This window comes from Amblyomma maculatum, chromosome 1 (assembly GCF_055883805.1).
Source record: "Amblyomma maculatum isolate TAMU_Amacu chromosome 1, ASM5588380v1, whole genome shotgun sequence".
Taxonomy (NCBI): domain Eukaryota; kingdom Metazoa; phylum Arthropoda; class Arachnida; order Ixodida; family Ixodidae; genus Amblyomma; species Amblyomma maculatum.
This window is the reverse complement of record NC_139344.1, coordinates 414188176-414195394: the sequence shown is the minus strand read 5'-3', so window position 1 is coordinate 414195394 and position 7219 is coordinate 414188176.

Here is a 7219-nt window from a genome sequence, read left to right as displayed (position 1 = left end):
TTATCAGCTGCTCCTCACCGGAGGCTCAAAGTGCTCTATTAAATGGAGCGCGACGCTGAGCTCGTCGTGCAAGTTTAGGACTATGTCTCCATGTAACGGGGTCATTAAACCCCGAAATGGTTTTCAGGATTAAAACGCTTTCACCACCGCCATCGCGTCGCCAAGCACCAATATTTCAATCGGTTTACATGAAAGGGAAATAGCAAACCGGTCTCACGTTTTCAGTGCACACAAAAGCGTTGTAACGAGCCCGGTTATTTTTAGAGCGAAAGGCATTCTATGCTCGTGGTGTTGCATCTGGATGTAACCGCAGGACACGTTATCATGATATAAAGATTGTAAACTTTTCTTTCTTTTTCATGCCTCAACATAATATATGTATGAATACAGGCTAAAGGAGAAATTATTTATAGTGATAGTAGCTGATTAAAACAGGCTATGAGAGAGATTTGTAGAGGTCATGATGATTAATAATGACTAATATATAACAGTGCAAATATGAATTCTAGCCGTACAGAATATTAAAATCACTAAACACACTTTGTGTTCAGCCATGAATAGCATGACTACTAATTAACTGTTATGACTAGCAATTACTAGTATGTCTAACAGTGAATTGTAGCGACTTCAATTGATTAGAAATGACTGCATATGCTTAGTGATAGCTACTAATAACTAAAATGAGAGGTCAAAAGGTATAAGCATAGGGAAATAGGTAATGAGAAAAGGCAAGAGGAAGAGCGAGCGCTAAGAGGAGGAAGAGCAGGCTTTTGCCCTTCATCTCTTAAGAAATATCTCAACAGACCCTGTTTTCTCTTTTTTTTTTTGCTCGTGCTTCGCGAAGGCTGAAAGCGCCACAAAATATAACACCTGCCATGAAACGAATCGCTATACCTCAAGCCGCACTGTGTGCCTGTTCACGGTTTAAATCAGCACTTGCTTCGCGGTTCTGAGAAGTGTATTCGTGGGACGGCGGAATGGAGTAGGCCCAACGTATAGGCTGTGGTAGTGAACCAAGTTTTTTCCTGAAAAATAAACTGACCCTTTCTAATTGACAAGACGCGCAAAGTCAGCAGCCTAAAACAAAGACATTTTCTTTTCTCATTTAGCGTCCTATCAGCGTGGCTGTGCCTTTAAGCTCAATCGATAAGCGCCGATTGACAGAAACTACGACGCATGTTTTCCACAAGTTTGCACTACCTATTGCCTCTCAGTAGAAGTGGCTTTACACTAATATCTGAAATGAGCCTGTGGTGAATTCCGGTCGCGGACGAGCTAATGACCTGGGCGACCTGTAATTGTCAATCTGAAGCCGCGTAAGCGACCAACGGTGGGAACATCCAAGGGCACTAAATGGATTTAAAAAGGTAAAGTAGTAAGCAAACGTTTGTAGCAAACGGCATCAGCCTTTTTTTCGTTCCGTGATTACGTATTCAAGGCAACTGTACAAATTTTAGACTTGGTGCACCGTTCATGCGCCACAGGCGCATCTATTCGTACCCGAATAAAGCTTTGCAAAAGTACGAGCGGCGCCCTGTGGAAGCGAAAATCTAGAGGAAAGTCATCTCAACAAACGCAAGCAGGGCATGTAAGACCAGCGGTTGGTCCGCCAGCGGTTGGTCGTCCAGCGGTTGGTCGCGCGTTTCAAATTTACGTGTCGATTTTCTGCCAAGCTTTGGTCTTTGAAAACATGAAAGCAGCTACATTTATCGGCCCCGGACAGAAGGTCATCCACGTCATTTCCTGTCTGCAAGCACAGGTGGCGACCAACTGCCTGGAATGCTATCGAGAACATACTGATGGGTGCCGTGCTTTCCTTCTACTGAGAAACCAACCCGCGGAGGCCCACTCATGGCGAACAGTGGGACCCGATAGGCTAAGCAAGTGACCTTGCAGCCCTCGAGGGCGATGTGCGTCCCTGCTGCGCACCTGCCCAACTCAAGACGGTTCCTCCTAACACGAGTGCCGGATGAGGACGTAGGCCACGAAGGCCGAGAATCGGACAAAACTCTGAAGCCTACCTGCTGCCATGGCGAAGTCCTCGGGGCCGTCCGCGCCTTGGGCTGCCTGCTCGCTGTCGTCCAAGCACGAACCCGCTCGCGCACCAGCTCACGCACCTGCTCACGCGCCTTAGCTCGAGCAGCGGCGATCGTTGTCGTCTTCGGTAGGAGTGTCCTAAAAGGGCATGAATACTTCGCTAAGGATATCATAAGGGGTGTACGAAAACTCGCCAACAAATTACCTGTGATACGATAGAAAAGACTGCAAAAGAAATGCTGTTTTCGAGTTAAGTTTTTCAGACGCATTTTAAAGTTCGCCCTGCCTAATTCTCTGTCGTGGATATGTGCCATTGCGGCTATATCATCACCCTCACCATCATTCTAGAAAATATTGGTTCATAGCGACACAGCCCGGCACCCTGGTCAAGTCGTAGAGTGTTGATAGCAATGACGCAGGACATTCACTTTCCAGCTTGGACTAGGCTAAATGTACTGTTACTTATGATCAAAATTGTAAACAGGGTTTTGACTTTAACCTGACGGAACATTTTAAACTGTATGAATTTTAAAACCTTAGGACGCGAATAAAAAAACATTTTTGTGTACCGGTCCATAGCCGCTTGAGCATTACAAGATAACGTACTGAATGAAAATGAGATATACATTGCGTTGCTCAACGAAAGCTAGTAAAAATAATTTGACATAATGTAGGGAAATAAAACAGGATATTTGGCCGCACCGTAGGGTGATACCACCACCAAACCCTCCGCTAGGAAAAGAAGAAGCAATAGTGTAGAGAAAGCTCGAGGAAATTACATACATACCCCACCACTGCTCTGGTCAACCATATTTAGCTGAAGATAGGATCTGACAGATGCGCATCATGTAACGAAACTGGATCGCCAGATCGCACTAAATGGAAATGCGCGAAGTCACCAGGCACTGCTAAATATTACATAACAAAGGGGCCTGGGAGATTCTTCCGCGAATGCCGCATCCAAGAGTCCAACAAGAAATCGTTCGACTCTCCGAAGACGCGGCATTGCCCAAGAACTACGGCACGGCAACTAAGGTGACTGTCTCAACTTTGCTCTTTAATCCCCGATTAACTAAATATTTGGATAAATAAATGTTCTCTTTCTCTTCAATAACCGTGTTAACATGATGCCCAGAGGGTTATGAACGGACAATGTGATGAAGACTATAGTGATGAATAAGGTCAAGGGATCACTGGAGTGCAGTTGCAGCTGCCTGCAATCTAAGCGATACTAACGTATTCTTACATGCCACTATGGCGGCAAGCCTTTCTTGAGGGTGCCAGAGGAAAGGTACAGTTCTTTCAATTTTAGTGCGCTGTGTGGAGAGGAAGAATACTGCGCTATTTGTTATTAAAGCGAAAGTATTACTTCGCTATGTTCATAGATTTCAGTCTTCAGACCACGTCCGCAGACCGCGTCCGCAAACCACGTCTGCAAAATCGTGTCCGCAGTAGTTGTGAATGGGGATTGGTTTGGTTTGGTTTGTGGTGTTTAACGTCCCAAAGCAACTCAGGCTATGAGAGACGCCGTAGGGGAGGACTCCGGAAATTTCGACCACCTGGGGTTCTTTAACGTGCACTGACATCGCACAGCACACGGTCGTCTTGCTTTTCGCCTCCATCTAAAAACGGCCGCCGAGACATGGTAGATGTTATTGCGTGATTTGAGTCAATAGAGAGTGACGTAATGTTGTTGCCGAAATCATAATTAGGTCAATAAGGTCATTAGGTAATTAATTACAGACAAAAGATGTAATAGTTGTCTGAAGCAGTTGTGAATAATTGAGATGAGGTAGAGCTCAGTGAGTAGTGTTAATTGATTGAGAGTGATGTAGTGTTGTGTCGGAAAATTGTTACGCCAATAAGTTAATTATGTAATTATTCAGAGGCAGAACACGCAACATTGTGTCCGCAGCAGTGTGAGTAACTGAGAAGCAGTAGAGGTTAATGAGTGGCGTCAATCGACAGAAGGTAACGTAATGTTTTTGCAGGAACAAATAATTAAGTCAGTAAGTAAATTAGGTAATTGTTTAGAAAAAAATGTAAAAGTAACGGAGAAAATGGTCTCATTAGCCAATGGTTTGGCGCCACATATGTATGTATCAAATACTAAAATAGTTAATTATATGAGTCAATTAAGGTTACGTCAAGGTTGTGACGTGCCTTAACCTGAAAACGAGCCAAAAAAGGTCATATAAAGGCATTGGCGCGCTATTTGAAAATACCAAAGACTAAAATGGATAAACAAGAAGTGAATTAAGCAAATAAAAACAACCAGATGCAACCAACAGCAGCGCCCGTGCTTTCGCATTACTCCAATGCAGAAACTAGCTGCACTGCTCTTTGTTTATTTTAATATCAATACTGCGCCAGGTTTCGGTCCGTCGCGTCGTCCCTGGAAGGGCCATGTTTGACGTTGAACAGCCGAAAAGAAGCAGAAAAAGGAGAAGATTTGAATTCACGTTACCTCTATGCCACGGGCAGGAGCTGCCAGGTCGAGTCGCGCCTTTCATATGCGAAGAGTGATATCAAAATCAGCCTGCCAAAACTGTTTGCATTCTCGTTTCACCTACAGCACGCTGGCACGTTCATACGGCTTGGCTGAAGCGAGACCTTACACTGATAGGGTGGGATAGGGGAAAACAGTAGCCGGCGAAAAAAGCTTCCGCCGTTGCTCTCGCAATTCAACTAGGGTTAACCAGTGTTAAACCACAACTAATTTTTATTTAAACGATAAATCGAATGAACATACGGCGGCGGTATAAGGAAGCGCCCTAAGTTTTGACCTGTCCTCGCATATACGGTCGATCGCCTGTCTTAGTGGCGCTTTCAGCCTTACTAACTTGCTGCTCTTACCATATCATTCACGATCGCTTGTTTGCTCAGAAATATGGGATGACACTGTATTGAATTGTCGATATTCAGACAAGGAAACACATTTCATAGTAGAGCGCTTTTGAGTGCTACTTGGCTTATCCTAGAGAAGCATTAAAGACACGTAGAAACAATAAAGCCATTAAAAAATATTATTCCCGCTACCTCAATCAAATGTGGATGACGGTTGTTTTGAAAATTATGAATATTGAAAATTATTAATATTTTCAGTGCAATTAAAAAACGCCTGGACATCTATGCGCTCTCGTGCCAGAGCCAGGGAAGGTGACCTGTTCGTTCAGGCATGGGTTCTAACCCAACTTCAGCATTGTTCTTTCACAAACGTTTTCTTTTTTTTCGCAGGATTGTTAGAAACGAATATACGTGGCACGTTGATCCATTGCACCCATAGAGTTTCTTACTCTTACCTAGAGGGAAAGCTGTGCTGCCGTCTATGGGAGTTTACATAGAGTTTCCAGACGGCCAGTTCAGCCACCATGGGCGCTCAAAGCATCATGGGCCGGAGAGCTACCGAGTGCAGAACTACAACTTTTGGCTAAAAGTAATGCAAAGATAAACGTTGTTCTACCGTAAATAATGTCCTAAGATTGAATATTGTGACTATAAATTGCAAAAAGAGAGAGAAACAGCATGTCGGTGTGATATTTATCCAATATAAGCGATGGCTCTTTCTCCTATTGGCTTAGTTTCGAGCAGCACAAATACCAATATTTCGCACTTAATAAGCAAAGTTTGAAATACAAAAACGTTATGAAAATATTTATGGTTGCGCAATCACTTAAGGAAGTTTTTAGTGGCATTTCGGGAAACAAAAACCATTTATTGGCGACGTCTGCTTTTGCGCCTTCGCTACTATGGGTTTCGTGGTCTATGTACGCACCTTCAAATGATGATGATGATGACGAAAAAGAAACATCGCAGTAACGCCACTCTCCGTACCCGAGAAAAACCGACTGTCCCGCAACAAGTAGCACACCGGCCCATGATTCCTAGCGCGCCCATGGTGGCTGAAGTGCAGCGCCCTCAGGTTTCCCTCTAGTTAGTGTAAGGAACTCTATGATTGCACCACCTCTTCCCCCATAATTCGCAGTCATATGCTGTTTGGACACTGGGACCGCGTCATCGTTCACTCCTCGATTTCATTGCATCAGCCGACCTTTTTTCATTTATTTGACCACACCCTTCATCCATCATAACATTCCTTTATGCCCTGAGGCAATAAACTTCGCAAAAAAAAAAAAAAAAATACGTGGCACGTGCTGTTGGCGAGTGGCAGTTTCACGTCGTTGCCATGACGAATATTTACTCATTTCGCAATAATGCGACCTTAACTAACAGTGCGAATTACACCTAACGCTCCGAAATTGAGAGGGCCACAAAGCAAGGAAGCTGCCTTGAAAGGAAAAAGAAAACGTCAAGACAAATTTCAGCGTGAAGTTCAATTTCTAGCTGGCTGAGCTCTCGCTCACACAGTTGCGCTCTCCAGGGAAATATCTGAACTGGTGAAGAAATTGGGCCGAACTATGCACACCACAAGAAAGAAGATTTCACATCCGAAGACGAGAATATTTGTTGAATGGCACGAAAAAGAACACGGAGTCCCCCATGAGTTTTGTGACTTAGCGGGCTCGAAAACGCAACAAGCTCTTAAATCACCAAAGACATTTTCTCGTCGTCTTGCGCGAGGAAGACAAAAACCTTATGAATGCATTTGGAATGAACTGCTTCCCGATTGTAGGTAAAATCGTGCCCCCCAAAAACGGTCCCGGGAAGATATCGCCACGAAAGAAGACGCATGAAGAGCCAGCCGCTAGAAAAAATGTCCCCAAGGGGATCACCGGCCCTAATCATAAATTCTTTTGGACTTCACATCGTAAACAAATGCATTTTATACCACCATTTCTTACCTTTGAGATAACTGTAATCATCATTTGGGACCTGGATCCTCCGGACGTCTGATATGTTTACAGGCAGTGTAGAAGGCATTGCAAAAGAACATAAAGAGCCACTTGGCTCTTTTTACCTTGCGCTGTTCCGAGTTCAGCAGCTCGTTTGCTATCATTAGGGGAGGTGTAACCAGCTTGATAGTATTTCTAACGGAGAAAGGTTCAAGCGGATCAGTGTATGGCTGTCTTTGTCTTGTGTTTGGGAACTACACGGTACCGAAGGCGTCACTAGAACTAGAAGGCGAACTAGAACTAGCTCATAGAGTTTCTACGACGAGATTAAACACTTCCTCTGATCATGGTGTAGAAAACTTGGTACAATTCCGGTGTTATCTTCTCGT